Raw genomic sequence first — 19,821 nt, 5'->3', positions numbered from 1 at the left:
TTTCATGAGACTGGGCCCTTGGTCTGTAGAATCAGATGCTATCTCCAGGCAGATAATATCAGAATTGAGTTAAATGGTAAGGCACCCAGCTGGGGTCACAGCATTGTTTGGTGACTGGCAATGATGGGAAATAAAATGCTCTTCATGAGTATGAGGAATGAAGAAGACACACAAGAGGCAAAGGATGGGGTAGTTTTTTCAATAAAGGTCTCTATTCATTGTCTGAGGAGCCTTTCCAGTCTTAAAAATAGTATTAATCCCTTCCACCCAGAGGAGCTGGGCCATGTCTATGTCACTTTTTTTTTTTTTAAACATTCCTGTACCCACAGGTAGCTGAGACTTTCCTCCAAGAAACCTCACTCTGGTGCAAATATGGTTCTCAACTCTCTTTGCCTTAAACCAGCAGTGACATGAACTGCCTCCCTGCCCCAATCTTTATCCATGCCTTCTTCAAATAGAGTTGTGTCCAGTACTAGAGCCTCAGCTGTTGGACACAAGAAAGAAGATGACTTCTGACTCAGTTTTTGCAGGATCATAGCTGTTTCAATGATCCTCCATCTTTGGCTTTCTCCTCAAGTCCATCTTAGCTTCCATACAAGCATTGGGGAGCAGGTTCTCTTTATAGATATAGGTCACATGCAAATTGTTTGATTTTCTTATGGGCAAGACAAAAAGAAGGGCATAGGTCAAGCTTTTAAATACTTTTCTTAGAGTGTTTCCTGTGCAGGACTGAGATTTAATCTCCCATATTTATCGGGGATTAAAGGGTCTCTATGGACTTCCCAGGTTTGATCCCTGGGTCAGGAAAATCCCCTGGAGGAGGGCATGGCAACCCACTCCAGTATTCTTGCCTGCAGAATCCCATGGACAAGAGGAGTCTGACAGGCTAGTCCAAGGGGTTGCAAAGAGTAAGACACGACTGAAGCAACTTTGCACAAAGAGCTTTTATAATTCACTAGCAGAAATTATTTTAAAGGTGAGAAGAAGCTAGTTAAATCTTTACTTCTAGAGTTGACACTCTCAAGTTTTCCATTTCTTAGCTATTTTCCCTTTTACTAAAAATAGAGCACAGCAGCTGAAAATTAAACTGGATTAAAGTGGCTAAAATAATATACTCTGAAAATCTATTTTGTTTATAGAAAATGTCTCCTGAGAAGCTGCACTGATCCTTATTTTACTTTATATGCCTAAAAGTTATTCAGTTCTAAGATTATGGAATTTGAAAATTCTTTGATTTTAATTAATCAGAACATTTTCTTTTACTTAGTCCTGGAAACCCTTAAAAAGTTATTAGCTGTCAGAAGCTTTAATGCCAGTTAATTAGAGGCCCTGACTCTGTGCCTGCTGGTACTTATTTTGAAGGCTGAAAGGTTAACAGGAATGGGCTGCTACCAACCTCCTTGCCAGGTGTTTTTCCCTGCAGTTAATGGACTTGAGCCAATAGAAATTATCACTCTGAACTAGTCACAGACACTCTTAATCTTCACATACAAACATTGGTAGGAAAGTTAGAATTTGTATTGTTTCTTTTCACCATCATCATATTTGGAACAATTAAAAACAAAGTACAGTTAATTTTCTACTTGTAAATTAAGGTGTGACAAATCCAGAAAGGAAGGAAAAAACCTTTTAAAATAATGTGCATGTATAACATGTTCCATTAAAATAATAATGGTCCTTCAGTGAAACAAAGTCTTGTAAAACTTCTTTTTTAAGGCATTGTGGTTAAGGACTACTTAGGTATTAACATGTCTACATTCTTTTAATTGCTGGGTTTATAAATCTGAACAGTTGTAATGAAATAATCAGAATCAACCAGATAGAACTGGAGCCAGCCACAGTGGGTAATTTGAAACTTGCATGCTGTTTGGGGCCACTGAATATGTACTTATCCAATCCAAACTGGAACAGATGGCGAGGCAAACAGGTAAGCACTTGTTTTATCTTCCAGATATTGTGGATCATTAATTATCTCTATTTATTTTGGGAACTTCAGAACATCTGTAAAAATCAGATAAAAGACAAACAGAGGTGACTGAGAAAGATTTGAACGAAGTGTGCAAGTCTAAAGCTTTCATGCTGTCAGATGAAGACAGAGGATTCTCACCCTCTGCCAATTCTTAGGAATCCTGGAGAATTTTAGGTACCAGCATTTGAAATTAAATACTTAGCTGAAGAAAGTACAAAGGAAGAAAATGCTCTAATTGCATATAATCCAAAATTAAACAAGCGGAAACAGAATAATGTACACAACAGTAGTGAAAATTACTCATGCTACCCTAACATCAATGTGCTCATCTAGAGCCAAGATCTTGGTTTCTGAATACCATTCTCCACATAAAGGAACTAGAGTTTCATTGGCACTGCTAAATATTCTTGTAGAGTCAGAAATCTTTTAAAAAGTACTCAGTGATTGATGGAGATCTGAAAAAAATATATACAGGCTAGCTTCAAAGAGCCAACTGGCCAAATCTGGGACAATTGGAGCATTTAAAAAAATAATAATAAACTATAATATATTACATTTAAGAAGAGTCAAATAAATGTATGGGGGGAGGAACGGAGGAAAAACTCTATGTAATAAAAGAATGCTAGCTATTAGATGGAGAAGGAATAATAAAATTAGAAAATCATCATTTTACAAATGACAGTGTAAGAATTGATTTAGGCAAGAATCATCAAATGATGCTAAAAAAGAGAGTAAAAGGATTCCTACACTCTCAAAGTTTCACTGAGTTTGCTTTTTGATTATGAAAAAAAAAAGGTATTTTTATAATAGTGATAGAATCTTAACTAAGGGATTCAAGCAAGCATCATAAATAATGGGCGGGAAAAATTAGCATTTTGTTTCTTCTGATATGATGCACCGGGAAATATAAACTAGTACCTATGACGTATTCTTGTGAAAAATACTTAAACCTGAAACTAGTCATAAGAAAGCAAGCAAGTCCAAATTGTAGAATACTTTACAAAACAACTGGCCTGGATTTGACAAACTTTTCAAGTTCTGAAATACAAAAAAGAAAAGGAAAAGCAAAGGAATGGTTATAGATTAAAAGAGACTGAGGAGACATAACAACTAAATGCAAATTGTAATCCTTGATTAGATAACAATAAATAATAAAATAAATAAATAAAAGCCACATTCACACAACTACAAATGAAATGTGGGACAACTGGAGAAATCTGAATAGAACTGCATCTCAGATATGACTCTAATGATATCCTTATTCTTATATATGAACATGATACTGTGTTCATGTAAAAGGATGTCCTATTGTGAGATACAAGTTGAAGCATTTAGAGTAAAATATCAGTATGTTTGCAACTTAATTTCAAATATTTCAGCAAAAAGGGTATAAATGAAAATGTATATATTGATAGAGCTTTTTAAGCACGTGCAGCAAAATTATAAAAATTAGAACATCTAAGGCAAAGAGTCAGACATGACTGAGTGACTGAACTGAACTGAAGGGGAAGATATGTGTACTTATTAAACTATTCTTTTAATCTTTTCATGATTTAATTTTTTAAAATTTTGAAACAATAATGCTGATCTCTAAGTGACTCAATTCAGTTTTCCAGGAAATACTAAGCACTGAAATACCAAATATGTATAAATTCTGTTTCCTGCCACATCAGCAGATCTTTTGTGATTCCCACTGCTGCACAATGCTACTTGGTCATCAAAGACCACCACCAATGGGCAAAATAGAGCTATATACAGTATGAATGATGTGGCTTCCCTGGTGGCTCAACAGTAAAGAATACTCCTGCCAATGCAGGAGACACAGGAGACTGAGGTTCAATCCTTGGGTTGGAAGATCTCCTGGAGTAGGAAATGGCAACCTACTTCAGTATTCATGCCTGGAGAATTCCATGGACAGAGGGGCCTGATGGGCTACAGTCCATAGGGTCACAAAGAGTTGGACGCAACTGAGCGACTAATGCTTTTAATTTCACACATTGTGAATGATACCAGATCTGAGTTTCATCTCAGTTCAAGTAACATCTGGCTTTCTTTGAGCAGATGACCCAAAAATCCTTATTAGGTGCAAGAAGCTGTATAAAATTTCCTGGGATTAGATGGTAATCAACTGATTGTATATACATGCTAAATCACTTCAGTTGTGTCTGACTCTTTGCTGCTGCTGCTGCTAAGTCGCTTCAGTCGTGTCCGACTCTGTGCGACCCCATAGACGGCAGCCCACCAGGCTCCCCCATCCCTGGGATTCTCCAGGTAAGAACACTGGAGTGGGTTGCCATTTCCTCTCCGATTCATGAAAGTGAAAACTGAAAGTGAAGTCGCTCAATCGTGTCCAACTCTAGCGACCCCATGGACTGCAGCCCACCAGGCTCCTCCGTCCATGGGATTTTCCAGGCAAGAGTACTGGAGTGGGGTGCCATTGCCTTCTCCGGTCTGACTCTTTGCAACCCCATAAACTATAGCCCACCAGGTTCCTCTATCCATGGGATTATCCTGGAAGGACTACTGGAGTGGGTTTCCATTTCCTTCTCCAGGGAATCTTCCCAATCCAGGGATAGAGCCTGTGTCTCTTAACAATCTCTTGCATTGGTTGGAAGACCAATCAATTGACTAAATTTCCCTTATACACAGAGCAATTTCTGAATAAAACAAAATTTTTGTTAAACAAACAAACAAAAAACTTGTTTGCACTGCTAAACCTGCTAAGAACAAATAAATCTATCATATGGCTCTATAGTTTCTTAACAATAAGTTGCCTTTCCACCAACCTGCAAAGGTGAAATTGAGGTTATTTGATGGTTTAGAAAATCATTTATTCAACAATATTGACTGACTACTCTTCTAAGTGCTGCAAGACAGAAATACACAAATATGTAGTATACTCTTGATGCATAAAATAAAAAAGTAAGCAATGTAAAGAAGAAAAGTAAAAAAGAAAAGGGGATAGAAAATGAATGATGGTATTTGGGGTAGAGTGGCCAGAGCAAGCCCTTCTGTAAAGGTGTTCCTTGAGCCAAGACCCAAGAAATGGAGCTGGAGAACCATGTGCACATTTTCATCAAGAGCACTTCAGATGGAAGAGACAAGAGCAAGTACAAAGGCCCTGGTGAGGTAGTTTGCATAGAGTACAGCAGAACCTGCAAGATGGCATGCATGGCTGAAGAGGAACAAGCAAGAGAGGAATGATGGGACCAAGGCCAGCTTTAACCTGTGAAGTATCTTTGTTCATTTTCTTAAAAGGCGTGCCACTAGTGAACATGAACTTGGTGCAAAGATAAAGGTATCTCTTCTCCAAGGAGATGCAGTTTATCCTGGACTTGGTGAAAAAGCGATTGCCCTCAGCTGTCCACCTTTTGTGGTCTTCCCAGATGGTGTGTGGGTGTAAGAGCTAGGCCATAAAGAAGGCTGAGCATCAAAAACTGATGCTTTTGAACTGTGGTATTGGAGTAGACTCGAGAGTCCCCTGGACTGCAAAGAGATCAAATCAGTCAATCCTAAAGGAAATCAGTCCTGAATATTCATTGGAAGGACTGATGCTGAAGCTGAAGCCCCAATACTTTGGCCACCTGATGCAAAGAACTGACTCACTGGAAAAGACCCTGATGCTGGGAAAGATTGAAGGCAGGAGGAGAAGGGGGCATGAGAGGACGAGATGGTTGGATGGCATCACTGACTCGATGGACATAAGTTTGAGCAAGCTCCAGGAAATGGTGAAGGACAGGGAAGCCTGGTATGCTGCAGTCCATGAGATCACAAAGAGTTGGACACAACTGAGCAACTGAACAACAAACAGGTGGCTCTGGTGGTAAAGAACCCATCTGTCAATGCAGGAGACATAAGAGATGTGGTTTTGATCCCTGGACTGGGAAGATTCCCTGGAGGAGGGCATGGCAAGCCACTCCAGTATTCTTTCCTGGAGAATACCATGGACAGAGGAGCCTGGTGGGCTATGGTCCGTAGGGTCACAAAGAGTTGGACATGACTGAAGCGACTTAGCACACATGCAGATGCACCTTTTGTAGTAGAACTTTTGTTGTAGAACTTCAAAATCATATTCAGTGATCCTGGGTAGAACACCAAGGAAGAAGTAGGAAGGAAAGCAGGTCAATTCAAAAGTACACAGGAGATGATTCATTATCCAAAGCTATAGTGGGGAAATAACATAAAAGTATACACAATAAACAGATCATTTATAAGGTTATTTTCAATTGAAACATTCTGCCTACTTAACAGTTCTTAAATTCAGCATTTTTGCCTGACCATTTTTCATTGAGTATTGGTCTGTAATACAAATATAGTATGAAGTATTTTTAAAAGATGTTGAATTTCTAGTATAATAAGCAAAATTTCATGAAGTTAATGAGAGTGACATTGGAGATTTCTTGAATCACAAGAACCATCATTGCCAAATTAGAAAATGGCAAGCCTAGACACTAATCAGTTGAAGAAAGGTCAACAAGGATGGTAACACAATTTGAAATTTAAAGGAAATATTCTGAATATCAAAGGACCTAGAGAGGCTTTGGGAAAACTAATGAATAATTTTGTAAAGTGATACTCTAAATGATGATCTGCAAAAGTTACAAATGAAATAATAATACATGACAGGCTAGTCAGGAAAATCATATTGGGAAAAACATTCCTTAAATAATTCTTTGTTCAGTTTAATAATTGGAATAGATTTGTTATTCAGATATAAATTAAATATAAGAAAAAACATATTTTCATTTCTCAAGATATAATGCCAGTAAGATATTTTAACAATTTATTATAAAAGTTTGATCTCCTTTTAAATTGAGTTGGCTTTAAATGGTCTTTCTTAAATACCAATAATTCTCTGCTAATTGAAGCTCCTATTTTCTGACTCTTGTACATTACATCTAATTCCAGTTTACACAATGCATCAATTTACCACTCCCCAATATACCCTACTTCCAGAAAGATAAGCTATTTTCCAGGCTCTCCAAGAGCTTCAAATGACAAATATAGAAATATCAGCAGCAAAAGTAAAACTTGGTATCTGTTGCAAGAGAATCACCAAGTAATAAGAAATAAAAGAATAAATCAGCTCTATTTTAAGGCATCAGTCAGTACTTCATAAAGGAGCTTGCATCCTAGAAAAATGAGTAGGATTTCCACAGAGATGAAGAATTGAATATATAGTGAATATTCAGGAAATAATTTATAGTCTAATTTAGCCCTAGATAGCATATATATGGAATAAGTTGGATTTATGGCTGACAGTAAATGTTGGGTTGGGGCTTGGAAGCCTTGAGTATCAAGCAGAATTGTGTACAATTTACACGCTGAGGAAGAAGTAAAAGTGGAATGATAAAATCTGTATTGTACTCTTTTTTTTTTTTTGAAGAATTTGATACTATGCACTAAAGTTTTATAAAGTAAATTTCTTTGAACCTCAATGAGAAAGTGACTTAATTTTTTTAACAGCCATTATTTCCATTGATTACCCTAAAGGAAAACATATAAATTTTAGTCAGTTCTCAATTATATGCACAACATGGGAACATCGGCAAGAAAAGTCCAAAATCCATGAGAAGATCACATTGTCGGATTGTGACCATGACCTGATTTCATGAAGCAAGAAAAATTGCTCTGAGGAGCAGTTTCATAAAGCTGTTCTCCTGGACAGCAAACAAATAAAGAAGTCTGTCTCTCCGGGAAATTATTCTGCTGCCATGTGAGTCTTTATATCTGCTCAGTCAGCTCAAAGCTTGGATCGTGTGCTCTTAGCACGTGTCTTGGTCAAGAGGATCAGCATAAAAACTGATAAAAGTGGTACAAAACACATTGGTGGTTTAGTTGCTGTCGTGTCCGACTCTTACGACCCCATGGACCCCACCAGGCTCTTTTGTCCATGGGATTTTCCAGGCAAGAATATTGGCATGGGTTGCCATTTCCTTCTCCAGGGATCTTTCCATCCTAGGAATTGAACCCAGGTCTCCTGCACTGCAGGCAGATTCTTTACCAACTGAGCTATCAGGGAATTCCCTTACATATTTTCAATAGAAAAAATAATGTGGAACACAGATGATCCATGTATAAATGGTCAACAATGCAACACACTGAAATTCTCCTATTTAATACCAGCAAATATCCACTCTTCAAGACTCTGAATATGATTGAAGATAATAAAGAAATAAAATTATTCTAAGTTACTCAGGTATTAGCATTTCCTCTGTATTTTATTACTGATTCATTTATTCATTCATCAGACATTCACTGGAGCACCAGCTATGCAAAAATCATTACTACGAATTGTAAGGAGCAGTGTCCATATTTCCACATGCCCAATAGGAAACTATTATAGTTCAATGTGGTTTTAAATTCAGATAGCTATACAACTGAAATTTCTCTAGCATTGTCTTATATGTTAAGACTCTGGACTCAGATCTAACTTTTCCACTTATAAGCTATGTTCTCTTGGACAAGTACATATCACTCTGGGCATCATTTTCTCACCACAAAATAAAAATAATAAGAGCACAGATTACATAAGGTTGCTGAGAAAATTAAGTGAGAACAGGCTGATGAAATATTTACAAGTCTAGCACTTAGAAATAACTCAATAAATGTTAGTTATGACTATTATTTGCAATTTTATCCTTAGAAACAGTCATGCTATTATTGAATGTATTAATATTAGAAGATCAGAATAAAGTTTTAAATATTTAAATTATTCTGAAAAACACAAAGATTCATTATGTGTTTGTCTTATAGCAAGAATGGAAAAAAATCTGTGTTACAAACTACTATATAATGTCATGTGCTTATAGCTTCAAATTACACAAAGGGATGGTTATTAATCTGAAGAGAACCACAGGGATTTGAAATGCCTAATTATCCTCTCTTTGGGATTAGTGTTGCATGCAGTCACTTTTCCTAATCATTAGAATGGACAAACTCACCCATAAGCATAGATCAAATGGAAAATGAAAGATTCACTGACAGACATCTTGAGAAATAAAATTATTCAGATATTCAGACCAGACATCTGAGGCACGGATTCACTTTATAAGCTCATCACTGTTGTATTGGAAATAAAATCTCACACCTGTTTTTATTTTCTTTTTTTTCCATTGGTGGTTGCTGTCAGATATTGCAGTGTTTAATATCTACAGGGCAAATGTTTTCACTCTGCTCAGTGAACTGTGCTGAAGCATCTCTTTCTGAAACCCTGCATGAGTGCCTTTGAAGGGATTTAGGCCTCTAGAGCATCTTTAAATTAAATATAACTTATATGGGGAAAAATTAGTCCTCATCTTTCCACCCCTGGTGACCATTCTAAACCCCCTGATAAGTATACACTATCATTTATCATTAACAAAGACAATTCTTTATACTTGCCTTTTCCTCATTTCTATAAAGCTGCTTGTTCTAGAATGTTTTAATAAGCAAAGAGAATGCTAAAGCTATTACTCAACTGTGGGGACATATTGGTCTTAGGGTGTTGTGGGTTTTGTTTCATTTTGTTAGAAGCATTTTAAAAGGCTTTAAATAAAGAATATATGGCACTCTAGTCACAAAGGATAGAACAAGTTGCTTCTAGGCAACTTTTTCTATTTAACTGTCTTTTCCAACCCCAAGCTATTCCAGACCATCAGGTAAGATAGATTAGCTATGCCAGACATCCCTGACCTTACATATATTTCCTTTTCTTCTCCTAGAACTTTATCCTAACATTGCTTACAAACAAATGGGGAAGAACTCCACTGTACATTTTCAATACCTACCTGGTTGTTATATTCTGTATACTTCTAGAATCAACATGTTAAGATGGGAAGTTAAACAATACTCTCCTAAATATAGATGATAGCTGGAAATCTGTTTTAGTGCTTGAGAGGAAATTATTTGGATTTAGACCAAAACTAGATACCAACTCCAGCCTCAAAGCTTTAGCTGAATAAACTTGAACAAGCTAGTCAACTTCCCTGACTCCATTTACCAAGCTATAAAATAGGAACAGATATCTCACAGGATTATTGTGAGGAGGGATGTGATCATTTATTTTTAAATGTGTTAGTTTTCATGATGCCTGGCATTTAGTAAGCATTCACTAATTTGTGGCTATTCAGCTGTTTTCATTTTTTCATGCTCTAATTGTAAATACAGACTGTCAAGTCAGTCAAACCGAGGTTCAAAGAATATCATGTATTTTAAGATATTTGCAATAGGTTTCACCTTCCCAAGTCTCAGTTTATTCATCTATTTTCCCAAAGGTGTTTTGAGGATTAAATGAAACAATGACCATGAAGTACCTAACCTACAGCCTAGAATTACTCTGTAAGTGGTAGTTTCTTTTCCCATTTCCATTAATATATCTCCCAGCTAATATATAAGTGTGGTCAACATATATTCATCATAAATCTAAATAATACAATTGACTAGCTAAAATCCATTCTCAACTCTACTGTCCATTGGCTTCCCGCACTGGAAAACCAGCTGGAAATATGATGGCCCTAGTTCTGACAAATAAGATATTAGATGTGCTAGGGTTTTCTTGGAAGGTTTTTGTTTTTCCTAATAAAAGGGATAGAAGAGGCTCACTCCATTCCCTCCCTATTTTTACGTGTTAACACATCTCATGATTTCTGGAGCAGCAGGACCATCTTGAGAACGGGAGAGGACAGCCAATACAACTTACAAAACCCTAACAGGATTATACATAAACCAGTGCCACAAACCGCTTACTCAGCGTTTCTTGTTAATCAATATAACTGTTTTGGAGAGGTAAGCATTGGCTGGGTTTTCTGCTACTTTTAAAGTGTGCATCTCGATAAAGATAGAAAACCTTCTCCTGTCTACAAAAGAACCCCAAGAAACCAAAAACAAAAAGTGTATGTATGTGTACATGTATGTGTATGTAATGCCTTCATTTCTGAAAAATTTTAATTAATTTTTTATTTTGCTATATATACTCCTGGCTGGAGGTTCCTTTATTTTTTATTCTAATATGCCTGAGAATGATATTATAAAATGACACATAGATAGCTGTGTATTTACTCATTCTTCCTAACACACTTAATGAATTTTCTTGTTCTTAAACTGTAGAAAGAGAGAAAGCTAGATACAAATAACATGGATAATATTGACTTGTGGAGCAACTTTATGAGGTAAATTCCATTATTTATTATCACCCCCATTTTGCAGATGAGAACATTAAGGAATTGAGAAGCTTAAATTCCCTTAATTTGTAGCAGGTGAACCCAGACAATATGGTCTCTACACTATACTGTTGGGATTTATGTTTTTCATCAGTAAAAAAAGATGGTTTGGCTAGATGACTTCTAAATTTCATCATGTATCTAATTTTTAGACTCCTTTGAGACTATGAATTGCCAGTATTTCTTAGTTCTGCTTACCTCATCACCATAATTAGACAGAAATATCAAGGGGAATACAGTTTAGCATGGACTATGGATTTAGACATTGTCTAGGTTTCAATTGTCTAGGTTTCAACAGCATTGAACCTGTTTGACCATGAAAATTTTATTTAACTTCTCTAGGCCTAGTTCCCTCATTTGTGAAATTGTATATGATACCACACAGATAGTAATATAACTTGAAGTTTTGATGAGTTCACCTGTATAAAGCTCTTAATACACAGGGCCTAGAACATAATCCTCAACAAATATCAGTCTTAACTTTTGTAACTTTTGTTGTTACTGCTGTTACATTAACCTCTGAAACTCAGTTTCAAGCTGGTGAGGATTTTCCTGTGAATTAAAATCTATTATCATGAGAAAATAATCACTAACATATTTAATAAATTTCATTAATCCTTATTCATATGATCTTAAAAATATATTTCTTGAGATACATATTCATTTTTCAGGAGGATCCTGAAAAATAAACTTGAAATTCACTTTTATTTTACTAGACCTATAGTAAAAGGAAAAAAAAAACTCCACCAATGATTATAGCAACTTTTCCTTAGTTTTCTATACCAGTCATTAACTAGATATGTGGTAAAAAAAAAAAACTGGTCAGATTCATATAAAAGATTATATTAAAAACTGGATTCCATCCAATTATCAGATCCTAACCGACTGGATGGACGTGAGTTTGAGTGATCTCCTGGAGTTGGTGATGGACAGGGAGGCCTGGCGTGCTGCGATTCATGGGGTCGCAAAGAGCCGGACACGACTGAGCGACTGAACTGAACTGAATAACACACATCCCAAGGTACTTAAGGAATTGACTAAAGCTATTACTGAGTCACTAAATATTATTTATGAGTTCTATGAGGATGCAGTGCCTTTGATAGCAATAACTCATCACCTTCCTTTTAAAAAGGGAAAGGACAATTCTAAAAGCAACGAGTCAATCACCTTGACTAGTTGACCAATGGATTTCCAACCATGCCCTTCAGAGCCTATTAAAATCTTCTTAATCTGTCACACATGCTTATCTACATTCCTCTTTTAACTTCAATTGGTGTATACATATATGTAAAATATATATTAATATATAAATGATATATTTATACAACAAAATTTATTATGTTGTATAAATTTAATTTATACAACATAAAATTGACTTTTGAGAAAGGGTTAAAGGTTTAAAAGCAAGCAGCAGGCAGGACTGCTGGTGGTCCAATGGTTAAGAGTCTTCCTTAAGTGCAAGGACAGGGGTTTGATCCCTGATCAGGGAACTGAGGGAGATCCCTGGGAACTGAACTGAGCTCCCACATGCCACTGGAGTAACTAAGCCCGCATGCTCTAACTACTGAGGGCATGTGCTCCAGACCCAGTGTGCCACAACTGGAGAATCCAAGCACTGCAAAAAAAGATCCTGCATGTTGCAACAAAGATCCTATTTGTTGCAACTAAGACCTGACACTGACAAATTAATAATCAATTAACTATTTAAAAAAACAAGCAGCAGGAAAACAGAAGTTTCAATTACTTTGACTAAAAAGACACAAAGAGAAATATCACCAAATTGTTTAAAATCAATAAAAAAAAAACATATTTTTGCTTTATAAGGTTTCTGATTTACAACCTTATGTCAAACAAAGACATAAGGTTGTACTATGTACTACCATATGTAGTAGACATATGTACTACCTGGATTTAGAGATATTGGAAGTGGAGTTTTATTCTCTGTTCTTTAATTGTGTATTCAGAGTACTAATGCTTTGCTATTACTAAAATCCACAAGCCCTAAATTGGGATTTATCTAGTTGATGAGAGTAAGCTAGCCAGCATCCCCCCCATGACCTCCAGCCTATAGCGTACGGCCACCAAAGTTTTTCAAGGACATTAGTGACCCCTCACCAAGGCGCATTGTTTTTTGTTTTTTAATGCCTTTTTGAGAAAGTGTTCCTAGTCCTCCTGATAGGATTATTAGAGGAGCATCTGAGCAGCTTATGCTATTACATGAATTTAGTATTTTCTCTCTCCCTGGGACTTTTAATTCCTTCTGTAACATGCCAAGGAAATTCCAGTATTAACACTTTTTTGATGGTAGGCCACCAATGACCATGGGGGTCAAGAAGAGTCAGACACAACTTGGAAACTGAACAACACAAGTTGATTAAAATCGCTCCCAGGTGCTTAAACCAGTACATTAAACTCTGTAATTTCTGTGGGTATGTATATATCAATCATTTTTGTCCAATTAAATAACACCCATAAAATTCACACTTATATATGCTCCTAATTGTTACTAATACAAATTGATGTTATCCAACAATCCTTTGGATGTATAAGCTACACCTTTCCAAAGTACGTTTTGTATGCCTCCATCTGATCCACATTGGGATCTAACTCTTATTATGGGCAGAGGAAACATGAAGGAGAGGGGCAGTAAGTACCAAGGAGAACTGGCACTTCTTTGTAAGATACCACACCCAGGGGAGCAGCCATTAGTTTCATTCAAGGAGGGCTTCTGGTTCCAGATGGCTGAGTAGCAGGATGTGTGCGCTTTCCTCCTGCAAGGGCACAAAAACTGCAGCTAGCTGTTGAACAACTATTGACCACTGGAACCCACCAAAAAAATATAATGCATGTCCAAAGACAAAGAAAAAGCCACAGCAAGATGGTAGGAGGAGCGCAATCACAAAAAATTCAAATCCCATACCCACCAGGTGAGTGACCCACAGACTGGAGAACGATAATACCAAAGAAGTTCTCGTACTTTTGTGAAGGTTCTGAACCTCATGTCAGGCCTTCCAGCCTGGGGATTCAACAAAGGGACTGGGAATCTCCAGGGAATCTGGTATCAATAGCCAGTGGGATTTGATTATAGGCCACAGGCGACCCACTCCAGTACTCTTGCCTGGAAAATCCTGTGGACAGAGGAGCCTGGTAGGCTGCAGTCCATGGGGTCGCTAAGAGTCGGACACAACTGAGCGACTTCACTTTCACTTTTCACTTTCACGCATTGGAGAAGGAAATGGCACCCCACTCCAGTGTTCTTGCCTGGAGAATCCCAGGGACGGGGGAGCCTGGTGGGCTGCCGTCTATGGGGTCACACAGAGTCGGACACAACTGACACGACTTAGCAGTAGCAGCAGAGGACAAAAGGAAACAGAGATTCCAGTCTTGGAGGGCACAAACTAAAATTTGCATGCACCAAGACTGAGAGCAGAGGGGCAGCGACCCCACAGGAACTGGACCTAAACTACTGGCTAGTTTTGGAGCACCTCATATGGCAGCATGGGACAGCAGGGGCTCACCACAGAGACGGGGCCCTGGAAGGTCCTCTTTGGCATAAACCCTTTTGGAGTTCACCATTAACCCTACCATAGAGCCTGTAGACCCCAGGGCTATGTCACCTCGGTCCAAACAACTAGCAGGGAGAGAGCTCAACCCCACCCATTAGCAGATAATTGGATTAAAGCTTTACTGAGTAAGGCCCTGCCCACCAGAGCAAGACCCAGTTTTTCCCATCACCAGTCCCTCCCATGAAGAACCTTACACAGGCCTCTTAACCTCATGCATCAGAGGGTAGACAGAAGAAGCAAGAAGCAGCACAGTCTCACAGTGGCTAAAACAAAAATCATATTACAGAAATCACTGCCACAGAACAGAATACAGAAAAAAGAATGAAAAAAAATGAAGACAGCCTAAAAGACCTTTCAGTTCAGTTCAGTTCAGTTCAGTCACTCAGTCGTGTCTGACGCTTTGCAACCCCATGGACTGTAGCACACCAGGATTCCCTGTCCATCACCAACTCTCAGAGCTTGCTCAAACTCATGACCATTGAGTCTGTGATGTCATCCAATAATCTCATCCTCTGTCATCCCCTTCTCCTCCTGCCTTCAATCTTTCCCAGCAACAGGGGCTTTTCAAATGAGTCAGTTCTTCGCATCAGGTGACCAAAGTATTGGAGTTTCAGCTTCAACATCACTCCTTCCAATGAATATTCAGGACTGATTTCCTTTAGGATTAACTGGTTGGATCCTCTTGCAGTCCAAGGGACTCTCAAGAGTCTTCTCTAACACCACAGTTCAAAAGCATCAGTTCTTCAGTGCTCAGCTTTCTTTATAGTCCAACTCTCACATCCATACATGACCACTGGACAAACCATAGCTTTGTCTTGATGTACCTTTGTTGGCAAAGCAATGTCTCTGCTTTTTAATATGCTGTCTAGGTTGGTCAAAACTTTTCTTCCAAGGAGCAAGTGCCTTTTAATTTCATGACTGCAGTCACCATCTGGAGTGACTTTGGAGCCCCCCAAAATAAAGTCTCTCACTGTTTCCATTGTTTCCCCATCTATCTGCCATGAAGTGATGGGACCAGATACCATGATCTTAGTTTTCTGAATGTTGAGCTTTAAGCCAACTTTTTCACTCTCCTCTTTCACTCTCATCAAGAGGCTTTTTAGTTCCTCTTCAATTTCTGCCATAAGGGTGGTGTCATCTGTGAATCTGAGGTTAATGATATTTCTCCCACCAATCTTGATTGCAGTTTGTGCTTCATTCAGCCTGACATTTCACATGATGTACTCTGTATATAAGTTAAATAAGCAGTATGACAGTACACAGCCTTGATGTACTCCTTTCCTGTTTTGGAACCAGTCTGTTGTTCCATGTCCAGAGACCTCTGGGATGCCTTAAATGCCGCTACGTTCACATTATAGGGGTACCAGAAGGACAAAAGAGAAAGAAAGGACCTGAGAAAATATTTGAAGACATAATAGCTGAAAACTTCCCTAACATGGGAGAGGAAATAGTCAACCAAGTCCAGGAAGCACAGAGAGTTCCAGGCAGGATAAACCCAAGGAGAAACACACCAGGACACATAGTAATCAAACTAACAATAATTAAAGGCAAAGATAAAATATTAAAAGCAACAGGGGAAAAACAATAAATAACATACAAGGGAGATCCCATCAGGCTATCAGCTCATTTCTTAACAGAAACTCTACAAGCCACAGTTGGAAAGCATGATATATTTAAAGTAATGAAAGAGAAGAACCTACAACCAAGAATACCCTACGCAGCAAGACTCTTCTTCAGATTTGATGGAGAAATCAAAAGCTTTCCAGACAAGCAAAAGTTAAGAGAATTTAACACCACCAAACCAGCTTTACAACAAATGCTAAAGGAACTTCTCTAGGCAGGAAACACAAGAGAAGGAAAAGACCTACAGAAAATAAAAACAAGACAATTAAGGAAAAGGTAATAGAATCATACAGATCAGTAATTACCTTAAATGTAAATGGATTACATGCACCAACCAAAACACGGGTTGGGTGGGTGAAAACATATGCATGTATGCGCTTCCACTTACCACATCACTGTGCTTGAGCCCCCCAAATTCTATGTTTATATTGTCAATCATATTACCATTATGGCTTGCAATTGTAATTATCTTTTAGTTTTTGTCTGGCTATTGATTGGTAAAACTGACAAACATATTTTACTATTGTGATTATGTAACTATTACTCAATATCACTGTATCATGATTGGTCAACAAAAAAATGACAGAATTCTATATCACCAAACTAGGATCTAATAGAAAAACCTGTAATCACTTTTTTAAAATCCAGATGCATATCAGATTTATCTTGAAATTTTCTGAAAAATATAAATGCTCAGGTATTGCTTTTTTTTCTCCAGAGCTCCAGATATATTTCTGATGAGCAATCATGTTTAAAAATAATTGGGCTACATGTTTTACTTTTTCTATTTCATATTCGGTGCTCCCATTTCATTTCAATTGGAGTTTAATAACTCCAATTTCTCCATCTTTCATTTTTTTCAATGTTCTTTCCCAAGTCTTTATCAAATGTAGTAGAAAAGCTTTTGTATACATATATATGTAAATATATTTTAGAAAACTTACAAATTTTTGCCTAACTAAAAAATTATGAAATCTTGATTCCACTTGTTTGACTTAGTATGAATAGAATGCTAGATTTCTAATTAAAAAATAAATATGCAACAAGCAACAAAGGTTTACTGTATAGCATAGGGAACTACAGTCAATATCTTATAATAACTATGATGGAAAATAATTTCAAAAATAATATATTTGCATAACTGAATCACTTTGCTGTACACCTGAAACAATATGAGTCAACTATACTTCAATAATATATTTACACATATTACAAAATGTAAAAAACATTTTTAGAGTTTCATTCAAGGAAAGTCTTATTCCTTCAGATAGGGTAGGGAGTTAAGATTCCATTATTCCAGTTGGACCGAGCCTTGAGTTAGCACTATAGCTCTGCAACCCTTACAATCAGGCCTTGGGCTTGGTACTCAGCCAAATCTGTCTTGTGACTACAGGAAATGAAAGACTTTTCAAAGATGCTGTCAAAGGTTTCTGACTTCCATCTTATACTCTGGGTTGTATTTTTATGACCTTAAACTGGTCCCTTTTACCATGTATGACCTCCAGGACTTCAGAAACAGTCCACTGATCCACAATCTTTATAGAGACTGTTGCTACTCTAAGACCATTTGCTGTAGCACTTGGTCCCCTACCCTCCTTGCTTTCTACATGCAGTTAAGCCTGTGTCAAATGAGTGAAGATTTGAGAATTAATAATGACACAGTAAGATTACCATAGATTACTAGTGTTCTATTCTTCCCTATCAAAAGAATATCTATGAGTTTCTCAAATATATGGAGTTACTCAATCCAAGAATCCATATTTTAGGATACTTCAACTACCATATATCTTATCAGTCATATACCAACAGTCAGAACCATTATTGCTCTGAGCCTGAAGGGGCAGAGAGTGATCAGTGATGATAATATGGAGTAGTTAATTGTCATCTGAACGGAGCTGGTGCAACCAGCTGCAGGGGGATAGTTGAGTGTGTAAATCCCCTGATGTCACTCTGCTCCCATCTAGAAATCTGAATCTGAAGAGGTAAGTAAAAATTATCCATCATACATAACCTTAATGGGGAAAATATTTCAATGGGGATCTTGTAGCTGAAAACTAGGAATCTGGATTTCATTTTAAGTGCCATGCAAAGCCACTTAAAATTTTTAAGATGAGAAATAGCATGGAATTAAGTGAAGATTTAAAAATAATTCTTTGGCTGTTATGTAGAAAATGAATTTGAGAGGAACAAGAGACAAAATGAGAGGATGAATTTGGAGGTTATTTCAGTGGTTCAGGCAAGAGATAATGTTCACTTGTATTAGAAATCTAGAAATAGAGATGGATATAAAGGTGTGGCCTAAAACACATTTTGGAGGTAAAATTATGAGGATTTAGCAGTGAACATAATGTGGAGAATGAGAAAGAGAATGTCAGATATGAATCTCAGTCTTCTGGACCCACTAACAAGCTAGAGCGTGGTGTAATTTACAAAGGTCTATTCAATATGAGCTAGTTGAGAATTACGTTTGGGGAAAAAAAAATCCTTACAGAGAAAAGAAAAAAACTGTTGAGTGTAAAAAGCCGTACAAGCTACACAGTTTTCTAGGAACAAAGCACATTTTATTATAGCCTATTTCAGCATTTTGAAATCTAACCACAAATAGAAAAGTCGGTTTTATGGCTGTCTTCTGTCACTGGCAAATGGGAGCTTTTAGGAATGTCTGCTCACCTCTTTGAAATAAATGGTATTCGTAACTAAAAGCAATAGTTATTTGTGACAAGTGAATAGAATATTGATCTTATTCTATTTTCCTCTGGTAATTTTAAAAGAAATATTCATAAGAGTGTAGGTTCCAGGCCTAAATGCTTGAAAATAATAATGGACTCAATTTATAGTTAACTAACCCATTTTCAGTATTTTCGGCTTCTGTGTTTATTGGGTTATAGTTTATATATCTTCCATTAGTCAAAATGTTAACTCTTTTCATGATTATACACTCCACAGAGATTCTGAGGAGTGAAACAGAATTTAAAGTTTCAATGTCTGCCATGTCCACTTCCCCAAATTTCTCAAATTTTTAACATTAACTTTCCTGATAGACAATTGGTCATACCATCTAATGATAAAATCATAAAAGACCAATGTTTCTTCTCTTTTTCATACTGATTAAAGTCACAAACTTTGGGATAGCAGAGAATGCCAAACTGTCTCAACCCTGATAGTTCAGTTGCAAAGGTGGTTCCTTTTAGTAGCATCAGGTGGGTTGTCAGTGACTTTTTCAGAGATTTTACCAGAGAATCTTGGCAATTATAGTGTCAACTGGGACAAATCTCGGTTCAAGTTCTTATCAATGATGCCCCAATAAAAATGAGTAGAGCTTGTTATAAGAAGCTGCTATAAACCACTTCAGTTAAGAAGACTAGTGCCTAGAATTTCATGGCAAAAATTTCCGGAAATTGCTATGTCCAAAAAATACATCATTTAAATAATTTTATGCTTCCTTAGAGGTTAGAATGCTCTG

The 19,821-nt window shown here is 37.1% G+C and overlaps 1 long non-coding RNA gene across 1 annotated transcript in view; it reads right to left on the bottom strand.

Moving 5' to 3' along the window:
- Positions 1 to 1,496: 1,496 nt before the first annotated feature.
- The window catches only part of LOC123333107, a 98,509-nt gene continuing 80,184 nt past the window's right edge, over positions 1,497 to 19,821 (bottom strand). Inside the window, exon 2 of the long non-coding RNA XR_006550259.2 lies at positions 1,497 to 2,001. This is a non-coding gene — a long non-coding RNA (uncharacterized LOC123333107). The remainder of the gene's footprint in view (positions 2,002 to 19,821) is intronic.

The sequence above is a fragment of the Bubalus bubalis genome, chromosome 1 (genome assembly GCF_019923935.1).
Source record: "Bubalus bubalis isolate 160015118507 breed Murrah chromosome 1, NDDB_SH_1, whole genome shotgun sequence".
Classification (NCBI taxonomy): Eukaryota; Metazoa; Chordata; class Mammalia; order Artiodactyla; family Bovidae; genus Bubalus; species Bubalus bubalis.
This window is presented reverse-complemented; position numbering and strand designations above follow the sequence as displayed.